Here is a 13,080-nt window from a genome sequence, read left to right as displayed (position 1 = left end):
CGCCTTTTCGAGATATCGCCATAAACGTGGACCAGGGGTGACTCTAGAATTTGTTTATACGATATGGGTATCAAATGAAAGGTGTTAATGAGTATTTTAAAAGGGAGTGGGCCTTAGTTCTATAGGTGGATGCCTTTTCGAGATATCGCCATAAAGGTGGGCCAGGGGTGACTCTAGAATTTTTTTGTACGATATGAGTATCAAATGAAACGTGTTAATGAGAATTTTAAAAAGGCGTGGGCCTTAGTTCTATAGGTGGACGCCTTTTCGAGATATCGACATAAAGGTGGACCAGGGGTGACTCTAGAATCTGTTTGTACGATATGGGTATCAAATGAAAGGTATTAATGAGGGTTTTAAAAGGGAGTGGCCCTTAGTTGTATATGTTAACTAGTAAAGAAAAACGAACGTCTTCTCTGATTCACGCCTCTCCGTATAATAATTTTATTTGCAAAATCTCCAGTACATAGTTGTCCACATATATATATATGTATGTGCGTATATACATAGGTTCATATAGGATACAGCTAAGGTTATTGTTTTATAAATAAGTACATAAGTACAGTTTGAGAAGTAGCAAATAGTAGCACAAAGGAAAACAAGCAAGAATGCCAAGGGCTGATAGGGTTGCCGTGAGACTTCAAATACTTAACATTCCGCCCACCTCGTCCGAAACTGGGACGAAATCATGTTAACACAGACCGCCCACCGTGTGCTGTACTCTTTGCAATAGGTAAGATCGAGAGTTTGGTGATTGGTCGTTTAAGGGTGGTTGATTTTGTTTTGACAGTAGCGACTCGAGCGATGCCGTCTGACCCCGGGTGGATATCCACTATTCTACCCAACGGCCATTGCGTAGGTGGCAACCGTTCATCTCGTATCAACACGAGTTGTCCGATGGCTATTTCACTTTGTTGGTGCTGCCATTTGTTTCTCGCTTGAAGCCCTTGTAAATATTCGCTCGACCACCGTGCCCAGAAATCGTGGTACATTTGTGTTAATTGTTTCCACCTGCTTACATGAGTCATCTTGGCGTTGAGCGAACACGCCTCTGGGTTGCTGGTTAAGGCTCTGCCGATTAAAAAGTGGCTCGGAGTCAACGTCGTGAGATCGTTGGGATCGTCGGTTATGGCAGTTAATGGCCGCGAATTCAAACAGGCCTCGTTTTGTTTTAAGACTGTGTAAAACTCCTCAAATGTCAATGTAGTGGTCCCAACTACTCGCTTCAGATGCACCTTCATGCTTTTCACCGCCGCCTCCCAAAGCCCCCCAAAGTTTGGAGCAGCAGGTGGTATAAAGTGCCAGTTAATTTCGCGACGCGATGTGTATGATGCAGCTGCTCTAAGTTGTGCTTGCAGAGCCTTTCGTTCGCTGACCAAAAGGGTGTTTGCGCCTATGAAGGTGGTACAATTATCGCTGTACATGTCGGTGCAGAGTCCCCTCGTAGCAATGAATCGGTTCAGCGCAGCGATAAATGCTTCGGTTGTCATGTCGCTGACAAGCTCTAGATGGCAGGCCTTTGTTGCTAGACAGACCAGTACGACTACATATCCTTTGTATGCACGATGCCCTCTCCCCTTGGTAGTACGGATATGAAATGGACCTGCGTAATCCACACCGGTGTGCCCAAATGGTACGGAAATATTGCATCTAGGAGCGGGTAATTGGCCCATCAGCTGCGTCTGTGGTTTACAGGACTGTCGGAAACAAGGCAGGTAATTCCTGATTATACCTTTGACTGCATCGCGGCCGTTTATCACCCAGAATCGTCGTCTGATGTGACTCAGTGTCGCTTGCGTTCCAGCGTGGAGTAATTGTTTGTGTGCATGTTTAATGAGTAAAACAGTTAAGCTGCTGTTTTTTGGTAATATCATTGGGTGTCGCTCGTTTAATGATAAATGAGCGTTTTTGAGCCGCCCACCAACACGTAATATACCTTCTGAGTCCAGAAAGGGATCTAGGCTAACCAGTTTGCTCTTTTTCTCTATGCTCTTGCTAGCACGTAGCTGTCGCACTTCAATGGTATACTCTTCTTGCTGTACTCGTTTGATCCATGACTTCAGGGCGGCATAGCGTTCAGTCCATAGGCTGTATGGTGTTGTGGAGTGTGGCCACCCAAGAGTAATAGCAATGAAACGCTGACACCAGGCCGTTATAACAAGCACCTTATCAAGATCCGAATACCTTTCGAGAATGGACACATCAGCCGGTTGCGTGTTTAGCACTTTAACAGATTTAGTTTCTGGTAGTGTATTAGGAGTTCCTTCGATGCAGTTGTGGCCATCCGTCTTCAGGTAAGCGTAGCCATGGTGGACCAGTCCACCAGAGTGTATGGTTTATTAGCTGATTCGGCGATATTCCCCTCGATGCGCAGTCAGCTGGGTTGTCATCTGTGCACACATATCTCCACTGTTCATTAGACGTGATTTCATGGATTTGAGTTACCCTGTTGCACACAAACTCTTTCAGGTTGCCGGGATCGGATCTGATCCAGCCAAGTGCCGTGGTTTAGTCGGACCAAAGATATGTGGCGAATTTTTGAAGTTTAAATACTTCCTGAACCTTCGCGATAAGCTTGGATGCCAGAAGGGCAGCGCAGAGTTCAAGCCTTGGTATGGTCATCCTTTTAAGTGGTGCTACTTTAGTTTTAGCTATAAGCAGTGTTATGTGTATGCCAAGTTCCGAAACCACCTTTAAGTACACCACCGCGGCAAAGGCTTGTGTCGATGCATCTGCAAATGCATGGTATTCCAGCGCTGTGGCATTGCCAGATGTGTGTATCCAGCGTGGAATTCTTAGAGTGCGTAAGTTTGTTAGTTCTTTGCGAAGCGACTCCCATTCGCTTTGGATTGAAATAGGCAATTCCTCATCCCATTCGATTCCAAGGGTCCAAAGATGTTGAAATAATATTTTCCCTTTGATAAGCACTGGAGACAGAAACTCCAGCGGATCAAATAACTTAGCGATATCCGAGAGGAATTCTCGTTTGGTGACCCGCCGATCGACAGGGTTGAGTTTTATGCTGTAAGTGAAGCTATCAGCGTGTGTCATCCAAACAATTCCTAGTGCCTTGGATTCAGTTTCCGTACCAAGCTCATGGGAGCCCTTCTCCTCCCGATCGGTAGGGTCAATTTCATAAAGAACGCCAGGACAATTTGAGTTAAACTTACGAAGCATGAATCCTCCAGCTAACAAAAGTTGTTGTAATTCGCTCCTGAGTTGATTGACGCCTGCTATGGTTTCACCACCAGACAGAACGTCGTCGACATAGAATTCTTGTCGTAGAGTATTGCAAGCGAGAGGGAACCTATGTTCTTCGTCTTTGGCGAGCGTCTGCAGCACTTTCATCGCAAGGAATGGCGCACAATTGGTGCCATAAGTAACCGTTAACAAGCGAAAGGTTGAAGCTGGCTCCCGGTCGTCAAATCTCCATAAAATGCGTTGCAGGTCAACATCGTCGGCATGAACCTGTATTTGCCTGTACATTTTTTCAATATCCGCTGTGAATGCGATACGGTACCTTCGCCAGTTCAAAACAATAGAGGCGAGATCACCTTGTAATTTTGCACCGGTGTACAGACAATCGTTCAATGACAGTCCTGACTCACTGCGCTTGGATGCGTTAAACACTACGCATAGCTTAGTTGTTGTGCTGGAGTCTTTTAGCACACTATGATGGGGGAGATAATTGACGCGCCCGGTTGTCGTAGCATCCTTAGCGAGTTCCATATGACCAAGTGAATAATATTCCGACATAAAATCATGATACAACTTTCGCACTGTAGCATCACGATGCAAACGACGTTCCATCGTGTTCAAAAGGGATAGTGCAGCTCCTTGAGTTGATGCGAGTTCAGTGAGATGCGACTCATTTTTGACAGGAAGTCGTACCACATACCGACCTCTTGCAGTGCGTTGGGTGGTTGACTCAAAGATGGCAATGCAAAGTGTTTCATCTTTGGTGAGGGTTTGTTGAACCGTTACCTCTTCTTGCTCCCAGAACCGACGAATAAGCTCGTCAAGCTCTAAACTAATGGAGTAACAATCATAAGCGGGTTTGAGGAAAGGACTGTCTTGTGGTGGCAATCTACCAAAGATGACCCATCCTAATTGTGTTTTTTGCGCGATTATGTTTGAGTTGGGACAATGCTTTATATCGTTAAGTATGATACCAGCATAGTCACCTGCACTTAGAATTACGTCTATAGCTCCAGACTTATGGAAGTTAGGATCAGCAAGCTCAAAAGGTTGTGAATTGCTCGGGAGGTCTGCTGACGGATGGACATGGGTTTCCCACGCGTGGTAATACAAGCGCATGGCAACGCTTTTCAAATGTAGATGTAGTCGAGTGTAGCGTGAACTCAACCGAGCCAGTCGTTGTGGTCAATCTTTCGCCATTTGCACCATTTAATGGTATGCGCAGCGGCGACTTTAGTAACCTCAATTGGGTTACAGCGTACTCGCTGATAAACGTTGCTTCGGCTCCGCTATCTAGCAAGGCACGGAGCACCATTGTGTGACCGCTGTCAGAACTTACTTCAATTAATGCTGTGCCGAGTAGCACTGAAGGAATATCATATGCAGTCGCCTTGGCGATTGATGCGTTGTGTGTAGATATCGGCCGTTGGTTTGAGTCAGCTGGCATAGAGCTGAACTGATTTGAAGAGGTATTCGTGTAATACTCATGTAGCATTGTGTGATGAGTCAAATTACACTTTTGGCAACGGCCGGTTGAAGGGCATTGTTGGCACTTATGATTCGGTCGTAAGCAGTTTGAGCATAGTTTCGACTGTTGTACTACCTTGTAGCGCTGTTGTGGCGTTTGGTTTCGAAAACTTGTACAGAAAAGGATGTAATGCTTGCCCGCACAGCAAGGACAGTTTGATGTGGTGGTGTGATACGTCTTCACACCCGGCTGTTTCGATTTCGGATCGTCCTTAGATGTTAGACTGTTTGGCTTAGAGTCCGAAAAACTTTGCATAACTTCTAATGATTTGGTTTGGTTTTCGATGAATTGGCAAAACTCCTCAAAAGTTGGGAGTGTTTTCTTGGCAGAAATAGATAGCTCCCAAGCACGCACCGAGGCACTGTCCAATTTGTGTACAACCGTGTAGATCAACCAATCGTCCCAATGTGCAATTGGACGCCCAAGTTGTTCCAATGCACGCAACGATGCAGTGACTTTGTCAATTAATGATCGCAAACTCGCAGCTGATTCCTTTCGAATTGGTGTCAGTGTCATTATTTCGGTGAGATGTGCATTGATAATGATCCGCTTGTTGTCAAACTTGCGTTCTAGGAGCTCCCAAGCTACAGCAAAGTTAGCGTCTGTTGTTGCGATATTATCCAATGAGGTTTTAGCTTCACCGGTGAGACTGTCCCTTAGGTACTGTAAGCGCTGCGTGTTGGATAGGTTTCGACTTTGGATAACAATTGATGTAAACAAATCCTTGAAAGGATACCAACGTAGAAACGAGCCGTCAAACGGTGGGATTTTGATTGGTGGTAGTCTTTGACTTAACTGCACGTCAAGTGGCGTGGTTGTTGTCGCATTCTGTGACTCTGAAATGGTAGAAGAATTAGTAGCTGCCTCAATCATGTCGTTCAACTCTCCTAATGTTTCCATGTAAATACGCTCGATTTCAGTGTAAGCATCCAAAATCGGATGAGCCAGCTCACTGGTTGTGGCGTCTTCAGCAGCACTTGATACGTCATCGTACCCCTTTACATATTTTTGCAAACCAAAGGCTTCTTAATCGGTCGTCGTTCGCTGCTTTGCCAATACTGGGAAAAATATGTAAAGGGGTACGATGACGTATCAAGTGCTGCTGAAGACGCCACAACCAGTGAGCTGGCTCATCCGATTTGCTTGGTTTTGGCTGTTTTGCGTAAATTTGCCATGAAATTCATGATTAAATTTGCAACACATGTTTGTTGCTTTATTAAAGTCTTCATGGTGCTATGTACCGCTTTGTGGACGTGCAAAAAATTACCAAAATACCGGCGTAGAGCTGAAATATTGCTTCAAGTTGAAGTATAAAAATATCCAGTTAGAATCACGTGATATTTCCACAGTATGGATCCGTTATGTGTAGAGCAGCAATTATCGCATTGTTGGAATGTACGTAGCTTGCGTAGAGCAAAACGTAGATACCTGCGAATAATCTGCGTATAATATACACAAGACTCGTGGACCAGGGTGATCCAGAACATCATCTGTCGGGTACCGCTAGTTTATTTATATATGTAATACCACGTACAGTATGCCTTCCAAGATTCAAAGGGCTTTTGATTTCGCCCTGCAAAACTTTTTCATTTTCTTCTACTTAATATGGTAGGTGTCACACCCATTTTACGAAGTTTTTTTCTAAAGTTATATTTTGCGTCAATAGACCAATACAATTACCATGTTTCATCCATTTTTTCGTATTTGGTATATAATTATGGCATTTTTTTTATTTTTCGTAATTTTCGATATCGAAAAAGTGGGCGTGGTCATAGTCGGATTTCGGCCATTTTTTATACCAATACAAAGTGAGTTCAGATAAGTACGTGAACTGAGTTTAGTAAAGATATATCGATTTATGCTCAAGTTATCGTGTTAACGGCCGAGCGGAAGGACAGGCGGTCGACTGTGTATGAAAACTGGGCGTGGCTTCAACCGATTTCGACCTTTTTCACAGAAAACAGTTATCGTCCTAGAAGCTAAGCCTCTACGAAATTTCACAAGGATTTGTTAATTTTTGTTCGACCTATGGCATTACAAGCATCCTCGACAAATTAAATGAAAAAGGGCGAAGCCACGCCCATTTTGAAATTTTATTTTATTTTTGTATTTTTTTGCACCATATAATTACTGGAGTTGAATGTTGGCATAATTTACTTATATGCTGTAAAGATATTAACTTTTCGTTTAAAATTTGAATTTAAAAAAAATTTTTTTTAAAAAGTGGGCGTGGTCGTTCTCCGATTTTGCTAATTTTTATTAAGCAGACATAAAGTAATAAGAGTAACGTTCCTGCCAAATTTCATCATGATATCTTCAACGACTGCCAAATTACAGCTTGCAAAACTTCTAAATTACCTTCATTTAAAAGTGGGCGGTGCCACGCCCATTGTCCAAAATTTTACTAGTTTTCTATTCTGCGTCATAAGCTCCACTCACCTACCAAGTTTCATCGCTTAATGCGTATTTGGTAATGAATTATCGCACTTTTTCGATTTTTATAAATTTTCGATATCGAAAAAGTGGGAGTGTTTATTGTCCGATATCGTTCATTTTAAATAGCGATTTGAGATGACTGCGCAGGAACCTACGTACCAACTTTCATCAAGATACCTCAAAATTTACTCAAGTTATAGTGTTAACGGGCAGACGGACGGACGGACGGACGGATATGGCTCAATCGAATTTTTTTTCGATACTGATGATTTTGATATATGGAAGTCTATATCTATCTCGATTCCTTTATACCTGTACAACCAACCGTTATCCAATCAAAGTATATATACTCTGTGAGCTCTGCTCAACTGAGTATAAAAAGATTAATTTCGAAAAAAGATAAAAGAACTTACTGCACAATAATTAATTTATCACTTTTTGTTGTGTTTATGTCTGTTCGGACGGACAATACAAAGATGGAACGAGCCGAAGAGTTTTCCAAGTATTGGAAAAGAAAAAGAAGAAAATGCAAAATTACTCGCACACAAACAAAAAAAAATTATTATTATTAAAAATTTTCTTTTTTCTTTCGAAACTCCGCGAAAATCACTCGATCACTTGCATATAATTTTTCTGAATTTATTATTTAGCACGATAAACAGAAAAACTCACCGGTAATTATTTTTTTGCTTTTTGTCTTTGGTGTGTGAAGAAGGTGAATATGTAGGTATGTATGTATATATATATGTTAATGTTCGGCACCTGTTTCCTTGATATCAACGCTCTATTTTTTCTTTCCTTTATTTGTATGGTAAACTGCTTGTTCATAGAACGGCTACGAAGGACCATGAACACAATTGGCGGGAATGAAACCAATTGTGTTTTGCATGAAAGAAATAAAAACACGATAGTTAGTATTTATACATAGAAATATGTATAATAATTAAAATCAGTCTTTATTTCGTCAATATGGATTATCACAATTAGAGGATTTTAGTAACTTACGTTTTGATTGTAATTTGAATATCCAACGATGAAAAAACTCGACAAACGCAGGAACAGCTGGTGACTTGTTGACTTGCAAACTAAATCAGAGCCGACGGTAACTTCCAAATCGCCACCGAACCCCGGATTTTCTCTCTTAACGAAAGAAAATGCTGGATCAAGAGGACGATTGGAAGTTAGCCGTTGCTTGCTGACAAACGAAAAAATAGTTAAGTCGAGGGTGGCTACCCGGTAGGAAATCTTCCGTATCTAAATCCCGATATAGATAAACATATGGCTCAGGACGATTAAACCCAACGCTAACAGTACAAAAAAATGGTCTGATACAAAACAAAGCTGGTCAAATTAAGAATATATGTCAAGTCAGATATCATAAAATAGTCTAATAAGCTGTGATTGGAGTTGTTGACATACCTCTTAGTTATTGTGTCATTTACTGTGGCTAAACAAGCTGTTGAAACTTGACCACACAGCTTTTTATACTCAGCTGAGCAAAGCTCACAGAGTATATTAACTTTGTTCGCATAACGGTAATCCGTAACGGCATAAACTAATCGAGATAGATATAGACTTCTACATATCAAAACAAGTAAGGAAGGTTAAGTTCGGGTATAACCGAACATTACATACTCAGTTGAGAGCTATGGTGACAACATAAGGGAAAATATACATGTAGGAAAATGAACCGAGGGAAACCCTTGAATGTGTTTGTATGACATGTGTATCAAATGAAAGGCATTAAAGAGTATTTTATGAGGGAGTGGGCCATAGTTCTATAGGTGGATGCCATTTAGGGATATCGCTATAAAGGTGGATCAGGGTTGGCTCTAGAATTTGTTTGTACGATATGGGTATCAAATGAAAGGTGTTAATGAGTATTTTAAAAGGGAGTAATCCTTAGTTCCATAGGTGAACGCCGTTTCGAGATATCTCCATAAAGGTGGACAAGGGGTGACCCTAGAATTTTTTTGTACAATATGGGTATCACAAAAAAGGGGCTAATGAGTATTTTAAAAGGGAGTGATCCTTAGTTCCATAGGTGGACGCCGTTTCGAGATATCACCATAAAGGTGGACCAGGAGTGACCCTAGAATTTGCTTGTACGATATGGATATCAAATTACCTAAAGGTATTAATGAGGGTTTTAAAATGGAGTGGTGGTAGTTGTATAGGTGGTCGCTTTTTCGAGATATCATCATAAAGGTGGACCAGGGGTGACTCTAGAATGCGTTTGTACAATATGGGTATCAAACGAATGGTGCTAATGAGTATTTTAAAAGGGAGTGGGCCTTAGCTCTATAGGTGGACGTCTTTTCGAGATATCGCCATAAAGGTGGACCAGGGGTGACTCTAGAATACGTTTGTACAATATGGGTACCAAACGAAGGTGTTAATGAGTATTTTAAAAGGGAGTGGGCCTTAGTTCTATACGCCTTTTCGAGGTATCGCAATAAAGGTGGACCAGGGGTGACTCTAGAATTTGTCTGTACGATACGGGAATCAAATGAAAGGTGTTAATGAGTATTTTTAAAAGGGAGTGGGCCTTAGTTCTATAGGTGGCCGCCTTTTCGAGATATCGCCATAAAGGTGGACCAGGGGTGACTTTAGAATATGTTTGTACGATATGGGTATCAAATGAAATGTGTTAATGAGTATTTTAAAAGGGCGTGGGGCTTAGTTCTATAGGTGGACGCCTTTTCGAGATATCGCCATAAAGGTGGACCAGGGGTGATTCTAGAATGTGTTTGTACGATAATGGTATCAAATTAAAGGTATTAATGAGAGTTTTAAAAGGGAGTGGGAGTAGTTGTATATGTGAAGGCGTTTTCCAGATATCGACCAAAATGTGGACCAGGGTGACCCAGAACATCATCTGTTGGAGACCGCTAATTTATTTATATATGTAATACCTGCAAAGATTTCAAGGGTTTTTTATTTCGCCCTGCAGAACTTTTTCATTTTCTTCTACTTAATATGGTAGGTGTCACAACAATTTTACAAAGTTTTTTCCAAAGTTATATTTTGCGTCAATAAATCAATCCAATTACCATGTTTCATCGCTTTTTTCGTATTTGGTATAGAATTATGGCATTTTTTTCATTTTTCGTAATTTTCGATATCGAAAAAGTGGGCGTTGTCATAGTCGGATTTCGTTCATTTTTTATACAAATATAAAGTGCATTCAGATAAGTACGTGAACTAAGTTCAGTAAAGATATGTCGATTTTTGCTGTAGTTATCGTGTTAACGGCCATGCGGAAGGACAGACAGACGACCGTGTAAAAAAACTGGGCGTGACTTCAACCGATTTCGCCCATTTTCACAGAAAATAGTTAGCGTCATAAAATCTATGCCCCTACCAAATTTCAAAAGGATTGGTAAATTTTTGTTCGAATTATGGCATTAAAAGTATCCTAGACAAATTAAACGAAAAAGGGCGGAGCCACGCCCATTTGGAAATTTTGTTTTATTTTTCTATTTGGTTGCACCATATAATTACTGGAGTTGAATGTTGACATAATTTACTTATATACTGTAAAGATATTAAATTTTTTTGTTAAAATTATACTTTAAAAATTTTTTTTTAAAGTGGGCGTGGTCATTCTCCGATTTTGCTAATTTTTATTAGGCGTACATATAGTAATAGGATTAACGTTCCTGCCAAATTTCATCATGATATCTTCAACGACCGCCAAATTACAGCTTGCAAAATTTTAAATTACCTACTTTTAAAAGTGAGTGGTGCCACGCCCATTGTCCAAAGTTTTACTAACGTTCAACTCTACGTCATAAACACCGCCTGCTTCTTCATGCAGAAATGCGGTTAATGCTCCAAATGGTGAGGCAAGAGTACTACGTACCAAAACTAAAGCCTCTTATAAAGAAATGCTTTTTCCAAAGCAAGTCTTGCACGCTTTTAAACAGAAAACGCTAACGCAAATAATGGCAGCTCTACCACCTGAGCGCTGCAATTTCTCACTCCCCTTTTCCACAACAGGAGTAGACTTTGTAGGTCCATTCCAAATAAAAGCATCGGTTCTGAGGTCGACCACTATCATAAAAGGGTACGTGGCTGTATTCGTCTGTTTTTCCACAAAGGCAGTACACCTCGAGCTATGCTCCGACCTTACCACCGAAGCCTTTCGCGCAGCATTCGCCCGATTCGTTAGCAGATGAGGTTATCCCTCAAAAATGATGAGCGACAATGGTAAAACGTTCATTGGCGCTCAACGCCCACTTGAACGCGACTTCGTTAAATTTTTTAACGAATGCTCCGCGGACATTGTCAGAAATATGCCCCCCAGGGAATAAACTGGCAGTATATTCCACCCAGCGCCCCTCATATGGGCGGCTTGTGGGAATCCGCAGTAAAAAGTTTTAAACCCCACTTCAAAAAAACCGCTGCATCCCACAAGTTTACATTCGAAGAATTTACGACGCTGTTGGTGCGTATTGAAGCAGTTCTCAATTCGAGGCCTCTAACCTCACTATCCCAGGACCCAGCTGACTTCACAGCGCTCACTCCGGGTCACTTCCTTCGAGGTGCACCGCTATTAGCCATTCCTGAGCAAAACGCGGAAGACCTCACCTGGGTAAATCGATGGGAAAAACTCAAATCGCTTCATCACCAATTCAGTCGACGCTGGAAAGAGGATTATCTAAAAGACCTTCAGAAGCGCTATAAATGGCAAACGTCACAGCGAAATCCCCAACCAGGCGACCTCGTCGTAGTTAAAGAAGATTCGCTCCCACCCACCGAGTGGCGTCTAGGACGAATCGAGAACGTTCGCCTCGGACCTGACAACCATGTTCGGGTTGTAGAGGTCCGCACCCAAAATGGGCTTGTTATATGCCCCTTAGTTAAACTGTGCTTCCTTCGAATGGAGCACTCTTCGAGCACAGCGCTCTAACTTATATACGTTTCCCCTGTATAATTAAATTTCCGTTTATCATCCGCTGTATCCAGCTACTACTCGTTTCTCTGTCTGCTCTTATACTTCCAGGACGACATCCATCTGGCTCTCACGGCAGATACCGACAACTGCCTTCAGTTTCGGCTCTGCCTCCACTACCACGCGCAGCGGACCGATCGAAGAAACCAGCGGCAACCCCCAAATCGGAACATATGGCCAAGCGCACGATCACGCGCACCCCACGAGGCCTTCACAAGCACTGCCATCGTCAGCAACGATCCTTTTTTCAACAAGTTAGTAAAGCATTATTACTCGGCAACCGCAGACGCGCTCCTTTTGGATATCTTTGAATACCAACCGTGTCTATACATATATTTAGTTTGCATATACATATGTATATTGAAGTTACTTTTGTTTTGAATACTGTCAGTCTTAAAAGGTGAAGGTTCAAAGGTTGAAGTCAAATCATTAAATAATTTTGCATTATTAATAAATTACAAAGTGAATTTATAACGTTTTAAGAGAAAAAGTCTTTTAACTGAAGAAAGAATTCATGCAGAGTGAAGCGAAGAAAGGCCAGGTGAGAATTGTTCATTTATTATAAATAAAATGTGCAATTATTTTTCAAATATTTTGTGATCATTTTTGAAATAATAAATAAATGTTGATGCAAAATGTCTGGTTAGAAGGAAGAGGTTGGGATGAACAAGTGTCTTCGACCACATTAGAGTGTTGACGTAAATTCTCCACGGATTATTCTGCAATTGACAACATTCGTATCCCACGATGGGTTAAGTTTTCTCCAGCCTAAAAAATGGAACTCCAGGGGTTTTGTGACGCCACTGAAAAGGCCTACGCGGCAGCAATTTATATGCGCGTGAAAGAAGGCGAGGAGGTCCACATAAATCTGCTGTTAGCCAAGAATCGAGTAGCTTCAGTGAAACGATATCTCTACCGCGCTTGGAATTGTGTGGAGCAGTACTCTTGGCCGAAATGATGG

General features: G+C 41.7%; 1 long non-coding RNA gene across 1 annotated transcript in view; it reads left to right on the top strand.

Moving 5' to 3' along the window:
- The window catches only part of LOC137234280 (uncharacterized), a 105,745-nt gene extending 93,348 nt beyond the window's left edge, over positions 1 to 12,397 (top strand). The window contains exon 3 of the long non-coding RNA XR_010947763.1: positions 12,171 to 12,397. This is a non-coding gene — a long non-coding RNA (uncharacterized lncRNA). The remainder of the gene's footprint in view (positions 1 to 12,170) is intronic.
- Positions 12,398 to 13,080: the final 683 nt, after the last annotated feature.

The sequence above is a fragment of the Eurosta solidaginis genome, chromosome X (genome assembly GCF_040869045.1).
Source record: "Eurosta solidaginis isolate ZX-2024a chromosome X, ASM4086904v1, whole genome shotgun sequence".
NCBI classification, from domain to species: Eukaryota; Metazoa; Arthropoda; class Insecta; order Diptera; family Tephritidae; genus Eurosta; species Eurosta solidaginis.
The sequence above is the reverse complement of the archived record's forward strand: the minus strand, read 5'-3'. Positions and strand labels throughout refer to the sequence as shown.